The sequence below is a fragment of the Equus przewalskii genome, chromosome 27 (assembly GCF_037783145.1).
Source record: "Equus przewalskii isolate Varuska chromosome 27, EquPr2, whole genome shotgun sequence".
NCBI classification, from domain to species: Eukaryota; Metazoa; Chordata; class Mammalia; order Perissodactyla; family Equidae; genus Equus; species Equus przewalskii.
The window spans coordinates 40432305-40451532 of record NC_091857.1 but is presented as its reverse complement, the minus strand read 5'-3'; positions in this window follow the sequence as shown (position 1 = coordinate 40451532).

The following is a 19228-nucleotide window of genomic DNA, read 5'->3' as shown; positions in this document are numbered from 1 at the left end:
GGACTTCGATGCCAGCTTGAATGGTGCTCCCTGAATGTGGTACCGCCCACCTCGGGGATATGGGACCCCAGGGCCCTCCGGCAGCCCAGTCAGAGTGGACACAGGGTTTGGCCCAGAGATGTGCAGGGGTGCCCATCTCCCCCCATTAGGGCAGTGCACGGCCTGGAGACTGTGGTGTCAGGGGGCCCCTGGCAGGGCCTGACTCCATCACTGGCTCGTGACCTGACAGCCTGTCTCTCAAAGACACATGTCCTGGCTGCCAGACTCCAGGTTCATGCATCAGAGTCCACGGATCAGGTTCAAGAGACCACAGATAAATGCACTGATCTGGTGCTGCGTGCTGGGCAACGCTCCCTCTTACTCCTCAAGTCCCCTGCTATGAGGAAGGTCCTGGGTCATCGTGTTGCTCATTTTACAGATGAGGACTTTGAGGCCCAGCAAGGTTAAGAACTTACCCAAGGTCACACAGCAAGAAGGAGGTAGAGAACAGGTTTGGAGCAGGATCCAAGCTTCCCAGGAGGCTGATGAGGTGGTGTCTGGGGCTGAAGATGACCCAGGAGAACCCGGAGGAGAGCCGGGCACTCCTGAGAAGGCTCCTGATCCAGGGCTCTTCCCGCTGGGCCACCCCACGAGAAGGGAACGTGCAACATCCCTAGGGCCCCTGCCATTGGCCCCTGGGGTCTGGGACCCCAGCACCCTGTGCAGCTTCATGACGTACACGTCATCAGTAAACTGCTGACAGGGGACAGAGTACCCTCTGATGCTGGCTGGGGAGAAGATATGGGCTTCGGCTGGGCTGTGTCTGAGCGATGCGTGCGTGTGTGAACAAACAGCTGGGCTCCCACAGGGAAACCGAGTCTCCATCATCCTGTCTCCTCCAGCGGCTGGCGTCGTGCAGGGCACGGCAGGGGCGTGAGGCCACTGGGGACCAGCTGAGCCAATGGTCTACCAGGTTTGCTTTGGTGGGAGCCCAACTCTCCTCACCTGACTCGAAATCCAGCTCCACCCAATTAGCAACAACGAGCCAGACACTCCAGAGGCCACTCTGCAGACACCAGAAAACCCTCCCAAACCTCTGCCCTTGGCTTGGCCTGGTGTGGAACAGATGGACATCTACAGGAGCAAAGGTCAGACGCCTTCATCTCCACCAGGCCGCCAGCTTCCTCACTAAAGGCTCTTGTACCTCAATCCAAGTCCCGTCGTCATCCTCATAGCAGAACCCGAAGACCTCTGCCAGGGAGCACTGAGCCGAGGCTATGTTCAGAGGAGGGGCTGTGCTGGCCCTGGGTGGGCCCACTGACCACTAAGCCGCCCTGCCTTCCTCACCTCCTTGGGGGGCATGGCACTGTGTCACTCATCCTGTCAGCTCTACCCAGATACACCCAACACCATCCAGATGTGGTTTTCTCCCACATTCCGACACACAGAGATCTTTATTTTTAACAGCTGCATAAGATTCCATTGTCTGCCTATGCCAACACTCATTAGCATGGGGGTTGTTGCCAGTCTTTGCTCTGTTGGGTGGCATTGCAATTACTGTCCTTGCGCATCCGTGCACCCCCCCACACACCCCCCACTAGTCTCTGCACTGTCTGTTCCCTTCACTTGGTTTGTTGGTTCTGCGTTCTCTCCACCCTTGAACAGAACCCCCGAGGATGGGGCCTTTGTCCTTTAACGGTGGGTCCCAGGACCCAGCACTGGAGACGCCCCCCCACCATGTTTTCTTCCAGAAGCATCACTGCTGTAGCTCTCATGTTTACTTCCATGGTCCACCTGGGAATTGACCGTTGTTTGTGGGGTCATGTACAGCTCGTTTCCTTTTCTCCACATGGATATGCAATGAACCCAGAACCACGTATCAAAGAGATCTTCCTTTACTAACCCACATTTGTTATCAATCCAGTGTGCCCTACATGAGTGTGTCCATTCCCTCCATTTCACTGATCTACTTGTCACCCAATGTTAACTACTCTAGCTTACTACTTAACTACTTACTTAACTACTCTAGTCGCTCACTTTGCAAGATTGTCTTGGCTATTCTTGTCCTTTTGCATTTCTAGGTAAACTTTAGAATCATCTTAGCAATGTCTCCACCACACACACAAACATACACCTGTTGGGATTTTAATTAGGATTATATTGAATCTATAGATCAATTTTATGTCTAGTTTTTTTCTGTGAGGAAGATTGGCCCTGAGCTCACATCTGTTGCCAATCTTCCTCTTTGTTATGTGGGACGCTGCCACAGCACGGCTTGACGAGTGGTGCTAGGTGCGCAGCTGGGATCCAAACCTGTGAACTGCAGGCTGCTGAAGGGGAGCATGCGAACTTAACCACTGTGCCACCAGGCCGGCCACCAATTTTACGTCTTTATAACATTTGTCTTTTAACCCATGAATATGTCATATCCCTTCATTTATTTAAGTCTACCTTAATCTACCTTAATCAATGTTTTATAGTTTTCAGAATCTCTTGTTAGATTTATTACAGGTGGTTGATATTTTTTGATGCTATTGAAATGATATCATTTTAAAATTCTCATCTTCTAATTGTTTGTTGCAGGTCTATATAAACATGATTGACCTTTGTATATCTTATATCCAGTGTCCTTGCTAAAATCACTTTTTAAAATAAGAGCTTTACTAATACATATTTCACATGCCATATAATCCATCTATTTCAAGTGTTAAATTCAATGTTTTTAGTATATTCACAGAATTATGCAACCATCGTCACAATCAACTTTAGAACATTTTTATCACCCTCCCCACAAAAAAAAACCCATAGCTGTGCTAGCTTCACTTTTAATCCTAAACGTCTATCTACAGATTCTTTGGGATTTTCTACAGACACGACCGAATTCCTGCTGTGCTGTAGTTACGGAGCCTGGAAGAACCCTGGAAGGTTTAATAAAAACACCCGCCTGCTGGCGACGGAGAACAAACAGGGCTTGAGAAGGGGGAGCCTGAGTTTGCAAACGCGCCGACGCGAACAAGACAGCCAGCTCAACGTGGGCGGCACAGCACGCACGTGCATATGTGTGTGTGTTCCAGAACGGCTAATTGCAGTGTGCATTCTAATCCTAGGTATGGTTTGAGAATCAGTCGGATGTAAACAGCATCAGGAGGTGTGAACGATTCCAGTACAAGCTGCCGAGGGCCTTATCTGCATAGGCATCTCTGTACATACCTCCTTCTGCTCCCCAGAGAAAAAGAATGGATGAGCCAGGCCACACAGGGGCAGATGGAGAGGAGGGATGGGCGTGGCCAAGCCTGTCCCCTCACCCGGGCTGCTGGCATGCCAAGGGTCCCCAGACAAACCCTAGTATCTGGCAGCTGTTTCTTGTGGGAGGTGTCGCCAGAGACATCAGCCTCCTCCCATGGGAGGTATTGGCGGTGACCGGCAGGGTGTCGTTCCCTGTGGTCCTCGGAGAGCGAAAGCATCTGTCTGTATAGAGAGGTTGCTCCCCAACCTCCAGGTGCCTGGAACAGATAGGAGAAAAAATTCTGTGTCTCAACATTTTTTCTGGGTCAACCTCAGATAAAATGGGAGGAGAAGACTCTGTTTAAGAGAATTTCTGCTTATGTAAGGTCAGCATGTCACACAGCTTGTGATTTTCAGGGGAAAGCGTCAATAATAATGTAGGAATTCTCATTTAAACAAATTCACACATTTTATAATTTTGATATTCACACTAGTATGAAATGTCAAGGTTTAAGAGCTAACATTAAATTTCCAGGGACAACTGGGCGAACCTTCTCTCCAGCGAGAAGGAAGTCCCCCACTGGCTGATTTCTTCCTTCCTTTCCCTCCTCCCCTCCATTCTCCTGCCCTGGGACTTCCCGAAACTCGGACCGGAGGAGAACAGTCTTGAAGAATGTGCTGACTCCGACTCCAGCCTGACACGGGCAAGAGGATCTCAGCTCTGGTTTATTTCGACAAAGCCTGTGCCTTCTAAGAGGAAGGAACGGTGCTGAAACCCCAGTTTGAAATATGATGGACTCCTGGGCAGAAAAGCACTAGTAAATGAGCAAAGAAACCAATGGACGTGTGGACGAAGACTCATACAGGAAGAGACGACAAGTGTCCTCTGTTTCCATGAGAACTCCAACCAGTAACACTAAAACGATCTTCTGACACTGAACTGTATTTTGAATCCAAGATTCTGCCTTGAGTATAAGCACACGCCCAGAAGAAAAAAACAGCTTCTGAGCTACTCATCTGTAAATTGGCGGCACCCGAGGAAACAGATAAGATAATTCACTTGTGGATGTGTGCCCGAAGCGCAGAACAGAGGCTGGCTGTTAAAACAGTTCCTCCAAGGCTAATATTTTCAGAAGGAAAAATATAACAAAGGTTATTACCACCACATTAAATCTCTGTTAGGTTCCGTTTTACTTTTAACCTAATAAGAAGGAGCTAAAATAGTGCACACGTGTCATTGTGTATTTATCAAAACCCATAGAATGTTCGACACAAAGGGTCGACCGTAATGTAAACTGTGGATCTTAGTTTAGAATCGTGTATCAATATGAGTCTCAGCTGTAACAAACGTAGCACGTTCACTAACGCCTCCACATTAGCGATAGTGGCCGCTAGATGGGGGTGGGGGTGGGGGTGGGCGGGATATGGGAACACCCTGTACTTTCTACCCAGACTTTCTGCAAACCTACAAATGCTCTAAAAAATAAAGTCTACTAATTAAACATTTTTAAAAGGGAGCCAAACCACAGTCCCCTTCTTTAATAAACCCTATGTGGTTTTTCCTAGTAATAATATTAATCATCTTAAATGTCAAATTTGGAGTCCTTCATATCAACATTTTGGAATATTATATGGTGTAAGAACATGACATTTTAGTAATTCTCTGTTTGGTCATTTCATTACCTGGTGTTACAAACTAAACATTTTGTAAGTAACTTGTAACATACATAACTGCTCCCCTTTCTTTAGTTCATAAACGGGAATTTACAGGCGTGCAGATGATATTATAATATTATAAAGACCTATAAAATTGCTGTACCTGGATTGTCTCAGTCTGTTCGGGCTGCTTTGACAAAATACCACACGCTGGGTGGCTTATGAACAGCAGACATCTGTTGCTCCCAGCTCCGGAGGCTGGACATCCCAGACCAGGGTGCCAGCACGGTCCGGTCGCAGACCTCCGGTCGTGTCTTCTCGTGGGGCGGGTTAGGGAGGGCGCTGGGGTCCCTGTGACAAGGGCACTAACCCATTCATGGGGGCTCCACCTCGTGCCCTAACCTCCTCCTGAAGGCCCCAGCTCCCAACACCATCGCCTTGGGGTTAGGATTTCAACAGACGAATTTGGGTGGTGGGGGAGTGGACACAAATGTTCAGACTTAGCACGAAAGTTCAGGGGAGGTTTAAAGGTAAACATTTCTCATGACATTAATGTGAATTGCATTGTATCAGAATCTCATTTCACCGCGGCTGCTGATGGTCTCAAATGGCCTCTGCACTTTGCACAAATACGACCTTAAAAATAAATACCCGAGTTTCTTTTAAAAATTAGAATTCAACACCAAATTGTGAGTTACTAAAAAAAAAGTCAAAGACAAATTCCAGGCAAATCCTGCAGACCTGTGCTCATCTGGCTCTGTTGACACACTGGCATCTCCACAGGGTCGCGTGGGGACCTCACCCGGCTCCTCTCGTCTGGGCGTCAGCCACAGTGGCTTTTCCTGAAGCCAGAACAAAGCAGCAACATGACCAATGTCTAAGGTGTCATCTCTGCAATGTGTTTAAGTGAGATGTGGTTCTCTTTCAAACTGAGGCTTGTCGATCACTTTATGGGCATCATTTAAACATAATGTTTGGCGTGACCATATCTAAGGTGGCACAAGAACACTAATATGAAAACAGGAAAATGGGGCTGAGAAGGAAAAGGCTGATTAATCAGAAAAGTGGGAGCATAAATGTAAGGGCTTTTGCAGTAAAACGAAATGAGAAAAGAATCGACACATTTCCTGGGCCTGTCTTGTGGGTGGATGTGCTGCCCTTACAACCAACAGTAGAAGGCACCCCCCTTATAAAAGCAACATGCACGTTACCATCACTCCACTCACCATTGGATTCCCAGGGGCAGAAGGACCTGGGAGGGCGTGTCTACCCTAAACCCCGTACGCGTGGCCGTGTACGTGTAACTGCGTGTGGAGCCAGCACGGGGCCTGGCAATCGCAGTGAGCCCCCAGTGTCACAGTAGGACAAGACAGACGCCCTCCCAGGAACCAGCTGCCATGACCCGGCGAGGGCTTGCAGTGAAGACCACCTCCAAGCAAGAGGCTACACCTCCGAACGCAACATTTAGTTATTGGACAGGAGCAAACACCATGGAAGGGCTTATCCTGTCACAGTCACACAAAACGTCACCCGTTCTGGGAGCAGGTGGACTGTATATTATTAAAGAAATATACGCAGAGGCGAATCGCAAAATATACAACTATAAGATAAAATCTCACCGTCTGCCCACTATTTTCACGTGAGCATGAACTTTTTTTTCTGCTTTATCTCCCCAGATCCCCCCGGTACACAGTTCTATTTCTTAGTTGCAGTCCTTCTAGCTGTGGGATGTGGGACACCCCCTCAACGTGGCCTGACGAGCAGTGCCATGTCCACGCCCAGGATCTGAAGTGGCGAAACCCTGGGCCGCCGCAGCAGAGTGCGCGAACTTAACCACTCGACCACGGGGCCGGTCCCCGTGTGAGCATGAATTTTTACATTATTTTAGACTCATTTCTACTGTCAACACCACCACCAACAGGCGGACATGCTCATCTGAGGCAAGATTTTCAGCTGGAGAAATAATCGTGTCGTTCACGAAACTGTTCATCAAGAGAGAAAACCCAGCGTGGGTCCCTGAAGAATCTGAATCCGAGTTGCCATGAGATGTTGTAGCTAAATTGAGACATCTTGGCACACATTCCTGAGTTCCGAGTCTGGTTTCCGATGTGTCCCCAGAGTGCCAGGACCAGAGCCACCATGGGGACGGCCTGATGGGGACCGGCAGCCCGGTCTTGGCACAGAAGCTCCCCGGTTCTTGCCAATGGGATGGGCTCCATCTCAAAGGGCTCACACTGGTCAAGTGGTGACAACCTGGAGCTGAACGAAAACAAACCCACAGTCCCCTAAAAGAAGCTTAGTCTCTAAAAGTTGCAAGCTTCTCGTAGTAAAGGAGAATCCCCTTTTTTCTTGTCAAATTAATAGCACTAAATGGGGGTTACTTTAGTCAGCAGAAATGCTGCTAATGTGAGTTGCTTCTGATCGTGTATCTGCTCTCGAAAGGCCTGGTTTCCTGGGGCGGCTGCAACAAGTACCACAAACCCTGTGGCTTAAAACAGCAGACATTCATCCGTTCACGTCCTGGAGGCCACAAGTCTGAGGTGAAGGTGTGGGAAGGGCCACGCTCCCTCCCGAGGCTCTGGGGAGGGTCCTCCCTGCCTCTTCCAGCTCCTGGTGGCTCCGGGCGTCCCTTGGCTTGTGGCTGCATCGCTCCAGCCTCTGCCTTTGTCTTCACCTGTGTGTCTGTCTCTGTGTCCGGATGTCCCCTTTTATAAGGACACAGTCATATTGGAATAGGGCCACCCCTAGCGACCTCATCTTAACTTGATTAAAACTGCAAAGGGCCTGTGTCCAAGTATGGCCACAGGCAAGGGCTAGGATTTCCATACATCTTTTCAGGTGGGACACAATTCAACCTACAACAAATGTGTCTGCGCCGGGGCCGGCCCGGTTCCTGTGAGCAAGGACTTCTCCCCAAGTCTGGGAAAACCTCACCTGTCAAGGCTGTGTTAGTTATCTGTGCTGCATGACTAGTGGCCCCCGTTGCATGGCTTACAGTGACCTGCAGTCACCTTCCTATCACCACGCAGCTGAGCTGGGTGGTCCTGGCTCAGACCTCTGATGCTGCAGTGGGCTGTCCCTGGCTGCGTCACCCCAGGGTTACCAGGGGTTGGCAGATCCAATTCCAGGTGACTCACTCGTGTGGCTGGCAAGTTGGGTCTGGCTGTTGTGGGGGAGGCCTCAGCGCCTCCCTGAGACTCAGTGGCCGGCCATCATCTGCATTGCAGGCTGGGTTTTCCCAGTGCTGGGTGATGGTTTCGGCTCTCAGCTCTGATCTGGGACTCTTTCTCTTTCCTGTAGGCTCTAGAGAGAAAAGCAGGTGCTCTTCCTCTGTCCCTGGGGGGTTCCTGGCAAATCCACAAGAAGGTGTGTGCAGGCGGCAGGGTTTCCAGACATACCTGTGGCCAGGGAGCTCTCTTTCTCTGGAATGATGAAAACACCTCGGAGATTTTCCTTTTTTCTCCCAGGTGTAAAACCCACAGAACCTTCTACACTTTGTGCTCAAAGCTAGGCCAGTTGCTTCATGTACTCGGGGCGACTTGTCTGGAAACCACCATGACGTGTCACAGATTTTAAGGCTGCCAGAGGGCACTTGATGCTCCGTGGGGGCTGGGGGGTCCTTCTGGGAAGTTCCAGCTTCTCACTCTTTATTTAGGGGAGCTGAAGGGCCTGAGGCAGGGCCTGGACTGCACCCCGGGGAGCTGGCCTGCCACGTGGACGCCAAGCATGGCGCTGAGGGGACCCCCAACACCCATCTCCCCAGGGCTGAGGGCCCACTCGGAGGACCCCAGGGACGGCAAAATGACATGATGCTCCTCGAGTTCCCCTCCCTTCTGCGGCCTGCCCCCAGCTGCCACTTCCTCAGCTGTTTTAATGTGCTGCTTTGATGTGGCTCTCAGAAATGCCAGCTAAGGGACTCTTGCACCTGACACGGTGGTTCCCCAGCCCTGCCCGGAGGAGGCCATGGTCCTCACCCACGGGCCAAGCTCCTGCCCCAGCCACCCCCACCTCGGACCTGGGGCGCCAGGGTGCCTGATGTCACTAAACTACTGCTCCCCTTCTGGGCCACGGAGGTTGGGAGGGGTGGCTGCTGGCCCTTCCTGGCCTGGTGGGGTGGCCACGGTGCTCAGCACCTGCTGTCCCACTGCACCCACGGTCCTCTCACTCAGGTGTAGGGGGCACAGGCCAGCTCCCCTCCACCCTCCGGAACCTCCCAGCCTAGCAGCTGCTTCGAGGGCTCTTCCATCACCACAGGTCTGCTTGCCGCCCTGGGCTTGAAAGCCGGGAGGGGGCCCACATGTCCTCAGGGGAGACTGAGGCCCACAGACGCTGTGGGCAGCCGGGGCTTGGGGTGGACCCCGCTGGCCCGGTGCTGGGTGGTGGGCTGGGGATGAGACCAGAGCCCACGGTCAGACTTCGTGCCTGGTCTCCCGCCCCCAAAAAACTGCAGAGGGGCCCCCAAGCCTGCTTTCCAACCTGGTTCCTATCCGTTCCCCTTGACAGGAAAGAGCTTCTATGGGGAAGTGAATCAGAGGCTGAAATCTGTGTTCAGGCCACCGTGGGGGGAGGTTAGCAAAGCTGAGACTTTTTCACACCTGTCCAGCTGGCCGGGTGACGACTCCAAGAATCGCAAGATGAGGTGACAAAGACCAACACAAAGCAGGCAAAACTCAGTTAGGTCTGAAGTGTTGGCACCGAACGATCAGGGGTGGAAAGCAAACGGCTGTCTGAAGTGAAGGGGCAGGAGGGGCCGGGGGTCGTGAATGTGCGTGCTGAAGTCCGTGTGACCAGAGAGAGGAGGGGGCGTGTAACTCCCAGACCACGGAGGAAGACGCGCAGTGTAACCGATCGTCCTAAGGGGCCCAGTCACTAACACCAGGGGCTTAAATGCATTTCATTAGAAATCAAGAAAGACTGGAATTCAATACACCAGGCATATAATTTAAGGATTTGGGCAAAGAAAAACAAAATGAACCCCAAGACAGATCAAGGAAATCACTAATAGAAGAAAAAGGGAATTAATGAGAGAGGAAGTGGAGGCAGGATTAGGCGCATCAGAGCCACAGCCCTGAAACCAGGGAGACAGGGAAACACCAGCAAATTCCCCGAGAAAGGGGCCCCTCCCCGGCATGACTCGCTCAGAAAGTATAAATCCCCAAACGAAGATGGAGCTGCCCTGGGGGACCCGGGAGGATGGCGGACTTCACAGTCGGAGGCGGCTGGGAGTCCGGCCTGAGAAGGGAGTGGTCAGGGTTGGGCGGATTCCACTGAAGACGGAAGGGCCGAGGACCCCAGGTCGTACAAAGCATGGCTGAGGTTCCATAAGGGGGACACCCTGCCCCACGCGCTCTGACTGGAGGGGCGGCTCCCTTTAAACACTGAGATGTAGGGGGCCGGCCCCGTGGCCGAGTGGTTAAGTTCGCGCTCCACTTCTGCAGCCCAGGGTTTCACTGGTTCGGATCCTGGGGATGGACCTGGCACCGCTCATTAGGCCACGCTGAGACGGCGTCCCACGTGCCACAACTAGAGGCACTCAACTAGAATATATGACTGTGTACTGGGGGTCTTGGGGAGAAAGGAAAAAAAAGAAGATTGGCCATAGATGTTAATTAGCTCAGGTGCCAATTTAAAACAACAACAAAAAACACAGCAAGGTAAGGACACAGCGCTCCTGGCTTCCCCCCCCCGCAGTGCATGGATGGCCACCCCCGTCACTCCACCAGACGGCCATCGTCTGCCTCATGCCTCCTTCGTCTATATCAAAGATTTCTGAACTCCTTTGTGCCGGCACCCCCCAGGCACTGGGGGCACCTCACTAGAGGTACGTGCTGGCAAGGGGGTGCAAAATGGGTGCTGGGGGGGTTCCAGGTGGGGCCTCCCTGAGAGGCTCTGGAGGAGGTGAGGTGGGGCAGCACCGCAGGCAGAGGGCGCAGCCGACGCCCAGACGTGGACAGGTGGGCCTGGGGCGGTCAGGGCACGGCCAAGGGCAGGGTGGGAGGAGGGGGGCCCGGGGTGTGGCCAGCAGACTTAGCCCAGTCCATCGACTTCTGGGTGAAAATCAGCTGTGTGGGTGAGGGAGACGAGGGGTCCAGGAGGAGAGGGTGAGGTCTCGGCTTGGTGTCAGCAGGGAGGCTTGGGGTTCACACCCATCTGAGCCCTGGCGTCCAGTGCAGGCCTCGCACGCAGGAGGCCGTCTGCTGGACGTGAGGACAATGATGAAGACGGGGCCCCTGATGAATTCCGGGGCTCTCCAGAAAGACGGCGTCTGATTACCCAACGTGCAAATTCTTTAGTTACCAGGGAAGGCGCAGATAAATGAAAGGGCACATGCTGCTCGACAGGACGCGCCGGGACACAGGTGCCTCTGGCTTATTTACCACTCACAGCTCCTCTGGCTGCTGAACTCCCTCCTCTGCCTCTCCATCCATCACCAGCCCCCACAGCCCTGGAATCCCCACAGACAGGAGACCGGTCTGCGGCAGCGTCCACAGAGGAACTCACGAGGGTCTTGGGAGCACGTTTTGCGATCCTGGGTCCTACTTTATGAAAGGAGGGCACATCCAACCCCTTTATCGGCTGACCAGTGACCTGGGCAGGACCACCTGGGGCCGAGGGCGCTTCTCCGGGCGGCTCTGGTAGGCGGGAAGCTGGTGCTTCTCCAGGTCCCTGTGGGCTGGTTTCAGCATCTGAAATATCTGAGATTCCAGCGGGTTCCTCCTCACAACCCTGCTGCTGGGCCAGTCGGGGGAACTGGAGCGTGAGAAATGCACGGGAGGGGGCTGCCCGGGCCGGATCCGTCATGGCTGGTCGTCGGTGCCCATGGTCAGCTGCCCCAGGAGCAAGATGAATGAGGCCCCGCCTCAGTTTTCTCCTTGTGCTGAAATCGTCTGGCCTCACACTGAACTTCAGATGCAATTTCCTTACATCTGCTCTGTGGGAGGCACGTGGGCAGAACGCCTGCAGGACTCGGCCGTCGCAGTCGAGGGGAAAGGGAGAAATCTGAAAGCTTGAGCAGTTCCCCCAACATTGCTAAATTAAGCCCGAACAGTGGAGGATTTTTTGTTGTTCATTTTGTTTAGGTTTCTCTACGCCCTGGTGGGTAGACGCTCAGAGGGGAAATTGGCCCAGTTTTAGACCAAATAAAGAAATTGCATTCTCTTGCCATTGGTGCAGTCTTTGACTTTACGCTAGTGTCACCTGTGAAAGCCGGAGCCCCAGGTGGCCCGATCTCTGCATGGCTCCAATCTTGCATCTTTCTTTCTAAGCGAGGCTGGAGCTGCACATGGGAACCCAGGTCTGCCGAAGGCGGTGTGGGCAGTCGGGCTCCCAGGCCACTGCCCGGGTGCAGGGTCAGTCCAGCCGGGTGGGAGGGGTAAGAGCCGGGGACTGCAGTGCTGGGGGCCGTTGGCTCCCCCAGCCGACTCAGCTGATCAAGGCCCAGGCCAGGCCTGGGGCAGTTCAGGCCAAAGAGCTCAGCTCAGGCCCTCCCGCCAGGACCAGGAGAAACCCGCCCTACCCCTGTGCGGGCACTGGGCTGGCTGATGACACACCCGGCCTTGTACCGTCCAGACCATCTCCTGGGGAATAGTGGCCGCTCCTTCCTAGCTGGGCCTGTGGGGTTGGCCCCCGTTTGCCAGCTCAGCACACGAGGACACACGTCTGTAGCAGATGCCGGCCAGAAGGAAGGACCTTGCCAGCCCCTCACGGAGCCTCCCCATCCTGCCCTTATTGTGCCCAAGGGGGAACAGAGGCCGCGTGTCTAAGGGCCCCACCAGAGACCACACTGTCAGAAAGAGCTGACTCAGGGCCAGGGCCCCCTCTTGATGCCCAATCCTGGCCCAGCTGCCTGCCCAGGGGACGCTGGACACCACCACCATCTTCAGGGCCTGGGCTGCTGTGTAATCGGGGGCACCCTCCTGCTGAGGGTTCCTGGCCCAGAGTTTGCACCCACCTGACCCAGAGCTCGCCCCGTACTCAGGGTCACCTCCACGTCACAGCCCGCCTCCCACGTCACAGAGCCTCGGGCCTTGCTGGGGACGGGAGGATGTCCACCAGCACCAGCCATCAGGGGCCTGGGGAGGGAGAGGGTGAGCGCCAAGGCTGACAGCCGGGCACACGGTGGGGCGGTGCACAGTGGGGCAGCGCACAGTGGGGCAGCCCACCCATCCGCCCCATCAGGGCCTGAGTGTGGCAGAAGCCCATATTCCCTCCCCTGAACCTTGAGTGGGGGGCCCAGGGCCCCCCATCCCGTCCATCTGTGGGAAGGCGTGATTGCCGAGGCCCAGGGAGGCTGGGCCCAGCCCTGTGTCCTGCTTACAAGTAACGGGTGAGAACTCATACCTCCAAATCCAGGCTCGGGTCCCCCACTGGCTCCCACCTCCTAGCAGGGCAGGAGACGGACACACAAACACATACACACGTGCACACACGTCTGCAAGCACACACACCCACACCTGCCTCAGGGGCAAATTTTAAAGAAGAAGATGCCAAAAAACTCACAGTCGTCAAGATAAACAGTATCTTAATGCACTATTTTAAAACTCAGAATTAATGCAAAAAAATTCATTATAAAAACAAAGACTTACTTCTTTCTAAAAGAAAATTTGCTTTTTCCAGAGTCTGGGGCGATGTCTAGCTTGCTGTGGCTCTTTGCTCTGGTGGCTTTGTCTCCTGTGCCTCCATCACATCCAGAGTTCAGGGAAGAGTGACCTCAGAGGCGTGTTCTCAGCCTATGTGTTGAGCAGGTGACTAGAGTGACGTGCTCCATGGGCGTGTGGCAGCCACAGCCCCAGCCACAGCCACAGTGGTGACCACTTAAGGTCGGGCTCCCGGAGGCATGTCCACCTCCCCCCACCCCCACCCCTGGGCTCACTTTTCCTTCCCTCCGGCCATGTTGTCGGTTGGGCCGTCTGCCTGTGGAGCTGGCAGCCTTGCTGGACACCGGAGCCGCCACAGGGACCCTGGGCCTCCTTCCTGGGGCAGCACTTCCCGTGAGTAAACAGCTAGGGGCCCCCGTTGGAAGAGAACCGGGTGCTGACCCCTCTGCGCAGGGGTGACGCCGGGTAGAGGTTGAACCGTGTCCTCCGGAGCTCAGCCTGGAAGGAGCCGAGGCGTTTGGACATCTAGACTCGTGTCCTCTGGTGGACCCGAGCGAGGACCCTGGAGAGAGGGCCCACGTGGATGCCGCGTTCCTGTGGATGGAAGCTCTGCACGGAAATGAAGGGTCTGCTTTATCCAGAGGGCAGGGCCTCCCCATCAGGGTCCTTGAATGGGCTCCGCCTCCCCCAGCCCTGCTGCCCGCTCTGCCCCAAGGGCTCCCTGACCCGGCAGAGGCCCCACCCAGGGAGCTCCCGGAACCTGGGGGAAGTTTCCCGACCCCTGAGCAGCAGCCCCAAGCTCGGCAGGAAGCAGCTTCTCCCCACAGCTCTGCTTCAGTCGGCTGGGCCCGAAGTCCCCACACCATGAGGGTCCCCGTCAGGTGGGGTCACCAGGGGGACTCCAGGCATCGGGCGAGGAGCCGCCTTGTGTGTAGACCTTTGCTTTGATTTGCGGGATTAAAGGAAGAAGGAAAAGCGTTGTGAAAAGCCCGCCAGCTGTGCAGGATGCCTCCAGGGCCCGGCCGCCCTCGCCCTGAGGTCCTGCATCCTGTGGCCTGGTCGGGTCAGCCCACAGCAGCCCTGGCCGGACAGCAGAGGACGAGTAGTGAGTGAGGGCCCCCGTGGTTGGCCGCATCACCGAGGCAGGCCACCACTCCCACCAGGCGGCCTCTCCAGACCCCTCGGCCTGCGGGTTCTGGAAACTGCGCCTCTGACTGCAAGGGCACGCTGTCCTCAGCCGCCCCACACCCTGCGGTCCCCTCATCCTAAGCTCCTTGGATTATGCGCACATGAAGCTGCCAGGCCGACCTCTGACCAGTGCGTGGCTCAACCAGTGTCCATCACGGGTGGACAGCCCCCTGCCCGAGGCCACGGTGCAGACCTACCTCCCAGCAGAGCCTGGCCATGAGGGCTCCCATCTCCCCGCTGCCTGATTTCCTTAGCAAACCCAGCCTGACGTTATTTAGAGCTGGGTGCACCATCCAGCTTAGCCTCCCAGGGCCCAGGGAGGCGTTTGAAGAAGCTCATCCAGAAACATCCGGGCAGGGCCACCAGCAAGGCCTCCACGTCGGGGGCATTAAGGGAACCATCCCCAGCAGAAGGCGGGGTGTCTCCTCAGGGGCCTCGGGTCACAGCAAATGTGCCCTTCGGGTCCTGGGTCATGTTTGTATTTGGGGCCAGGCGACGTGTGACTCCAACGGGAACGTGAAATCTGACTATCAGACTCCCAGATCCAGCCAAGGGGGCTCCATTCCCACCTATACAACAAGAAAAAAGCTGGACAAACTGAAAAGAAACAAGATTTTGAACCCATCAAAGACCCTGAAATCTGGAAAGAGTCAAGTTCCACAGGCAGGACTCCAGCAGCTGCCTCCCTGAACAGGTGCTGCCAGACGCCCCACAGGGTAGAGAGGAGGCAGCCAGAGACGGTCAACCAACCACCAATTCCTGGGTGGAGGCGTGGGGATACTTTGCGGATGGGGGTCCCACCTGCAGGGGAGATGGGGAGAGTCCTAGAAAGTGTCCCTGTGGTGCTGGCTGAGGAGGGGGCACCCAGACCACTGCCCCCTGCCCCCACAGAGCCCAGAGGCAGGCGAGGGCTGCAGGGGCAGGACCCCTGGAGGGCAGGAGCGTTCAGGAAGGCCACACCTGAGACCAGGTTGCCCATTCCCAAGGCTGAGGTAGGATGGGAACATCAGAGAATGTCCCTCTTTGCCCCACTGGGTGTGGCTGCAAGAGATGGATGTGCTCTCAGGGAGGGAGGCCCCAGAGCTAAGCAGGGGCAGACACAGGGATGGCTGGAGGAATTTAGGGCCTGACTCCTGATGGGCTCAGCACCCCCACGGAGGGGGGAGCCCTCTCCTGCCAGCACAAGGTTTGCGTACATCCAAACTGGCTCGTCTTCCCCGGTGGTGGGGGTGTAAAACTGTGCAGCCACTCCAGGAAATGGTTCTGCAGTTTCCTATAAAACTAAATGTGTGACTTCCATACGACCCCACAATTGCTCTCCTGGGCATTTATCCAGAGAGACGGAGACTCAGTTCATCCAAGACATGTCTGCACACACAAAAACTTGTGCAGGAATGTTTACAGCAGCTTTATCTGTAAGAGCCAAAGACTGGAAACAACCCAGAGACCTTCAGCAGTGAGCAGTTAACCAAACTGTGGTCCACCCACACCACGGAATACTCCTCAGTGATAAAAAGGAGCCAACTATTGGTGCTCACGACAGCGTGGCTGGACCTCCAATGCATCATGCTGAATGAAGGAAGATGAAAACCACACGCTGTGTGATTCCAGTGACAGTCATCCCTGGAGAAACAAGGTGACAGTGAGGAAGACAGCTCAGCAGTTGCTGGGGTGACAAGTGGGAGGAGGAGGTGACTGTGAAGAGATAGCACGAGGAGTGTTTTGGGGTGACGGGTGGTCTGGATCCCGACGGGTGGTGGTCGTGCACAACTGTACATGTGTTAAAATTCGTAGAACACAGTACAAAAAGTGATAAAGCCATTCACAAGGTCCAGCAAACAAATAAACTATTGGATGGTAACTCAAAGAATAAAATAAATAGCCAGGAGTGCATGCCGCTATAAGTAATGACAGAGTAAATAAATAGAGGAGAAAGAACAAACTCTCCTTCCTCAGAGACGCACTCCAACTATAAACGCAGGAGGAGAGAGGAAGTGGAAGGGCAGCCTCCAAACCCCTCGGCAGGAATTGCTGCTGCAAGAGCCACTGGTGGGTGCAAAACTCAGCAGGGGAAGCCTGAGGAGAAGCAGGATCTTTGCACAGCCTGAAATACCTCCCCCAAGCATTTATTAATTCCCTGTGTGCTTTGAACACCTGTTGATAAATTCCACCTTCAGGAGGTGGAGCCAGATTCCCCTCCCGAGAGTGTGGCTGATTTAGTGACTGGCTCCCCAGGAATAAAGTGGGGAAAGGGAAAAAGGGAGCTTTACTGTGGAGAAACCAGCAGACACCATCCTGACAGCACCTGCGCTGGGGTGACATCATGAACCCCAATATGAGGTGAGGAGAAGGGCACCTCACGTCTACTGTGTTCCCGCCAAACATCCCCAAGTCTAGTCTAATTGTGAGGTGATGTCAGACAAGCCTAAAGCGAGGGACGTTCCACCACATGCCCGACCTGAGCCCCTCCCACGTGCCGAGGCGCTGGAAGACAAGGACAGATGGACGAGCCGTCGTCACAGGTGGACGAGCTGTCGTCACAGGTGGACAAGCCTCGGGAGACCTGACGACCAGGGCAGCATGGCTCCTGGACGGGATCCTGGACCAGAAAAGGGCGTCCGTGAGAACAGCGTGACGTCCTCAGAGTCTGTGGGTGGCTGACCATCATGTGCCGGGGACACCTCCTAGTTCCACCCAGAGTGCTGTGGTCGCCGGATGTCACCACCAGGGGCGGCGGGGGAGGGTGGACGGACCCCGAGATTTTCACAGCCCTTCTGTAGGGCTAGAGTTATTTCAAAATAAAAAGGGTTTGAACATCTTTCCGTGGGGAGGTAGCTTGCTCCTGCTGAGCTGGGACAGCGACCTTGAGGCCAACCCACCCTCCTCTGTGGACCGAGGCAATTTATGACCAATCCGAGGGGATTTCATATTTCAAAGAGCTGCGAGCCGTAATTTGGCCAATTGTACCTGAAAATATTTCCTACCCCCTGGCATTTCGTAACAATGAGACGATTCTTCTTCATCGCTGAGAAAGCCATTTCTTCCCTGATATCAGGAATGTCCTCCAGGAGCAAACGCTCACGGGGTCCTACGCGTCATCACAGATTCTCCGTGTCAAAGGGGCCTTTGTATTTTGGCAAGACATGGTTTTCTTGATTTCCTGTTCCTTGAAGATGCACCACCTCCCCAAATTTGACCCTCCTCGCCCCTGGTGCCCCCCAGGCGGGCTGCACTGCTCACCCTGTCTGCGTGGCCACAGGTCACCGTGCAGCGTTGGCCGAGCGCCCGCCTGAGGCTGGGTCTGGCGTCCCAGAGACGCAGGGGCCGGCTGCAGCCTCGAGGGGCTCACAGGCTCTGTGTAGACGCGGACACACCTGCGTGGGAGGGCCAGGTGCCCAGGCCCAAGGACACCATCAGGGAAGGCACCCACGTGAGTTAAGCTCCTGCTGCAAGCCCACTGGCCCCAGGGCCTTCAGAGCCTTTCTCTCATTTACGCACATCATCCTTAGAGGAAGCCAGCGCCTCCAGCATCATCGCCTCCATTCACAGATAAGAAGCTGAGACTTGGGGCCAGGCTCCCTCCGGGTCTGGGAGTGGACATGCTTTCCCGGGACACAGAGACCTCATTCCCCTCCTGTGCACTAGGGGTTTCCCCTGTATTTCTCCCCAGCCCGGACCCCCTTAGAGCCCCAGGCTCAGAGGGCAGCTTGGCCCAGACACCCCACTGGATGTGCATGAAGCTAATGCCCTATCTTTACCCTGATCCTCTTCCCCAAGGGTCCTGAACACCCACACACCCAGAGCCGGAGCCCCCAGGCCACCAGACAACCCTTCCCCATCCCTTATGTCTACCTCTGTCCTGTGAGCTCAGCCTCCAGCAGCCCCGACCACCTCCCTAGACCCTCGTCCCATCCAGCCCCCACCATCAGGCCTCCACCGGACCCTTCCACTGGCTCCTGCCCTTCGAGGACACATCCCGGGCTCTCTGGGGCCCAGCCTCTCCTCCAGGCTCTCCCCTGCAGCTGTGTTTCTGCCTCAGGGGTCTCCTTCCTCCCACAGCCCTCCCTCCCGCCTCAGGACATCTGCACAGCTGTTTCCTCCTGTTCCTCCAGCTGTCCCCTGGACCCCTGCCCCCAGATCTCCCCTGAACATCCCCACACTGACTGGCCACTGTCACCCCATCCCGTCTCCCACAAGGCCTTCACTGCTCCCAGCAGCACCCCTCACAGCTCTCACCCAGTGACTCACCAGGGCCCTCACTCGGGTGGCGCCTGCCCCATCGACGGTGTGTTTTTCCCCACAACATGGTCCATAGCGCCTGCCACACCGTGGGAGCTTCACAAATACTCATGGAACGTTGGGTGCAAATAGTGTGGTGGGGCTTACCCTGGCTGTTTGCTCCTAAATCCACGGTCTTCCATGGCACCTAGGCTTCTCAGGCAGTCAGGGGAGGCTTCCTGGAAGAGGTGACATGCGACCCAGGCTTTGAAGGCAGAACTTAGCTCACTGGGCAGCAGAGGGTAATGCAGCAGCCCGTGAACAGAGTCCGGTGGGAGTGGACACCTGTGGAATGGAGATTTGGA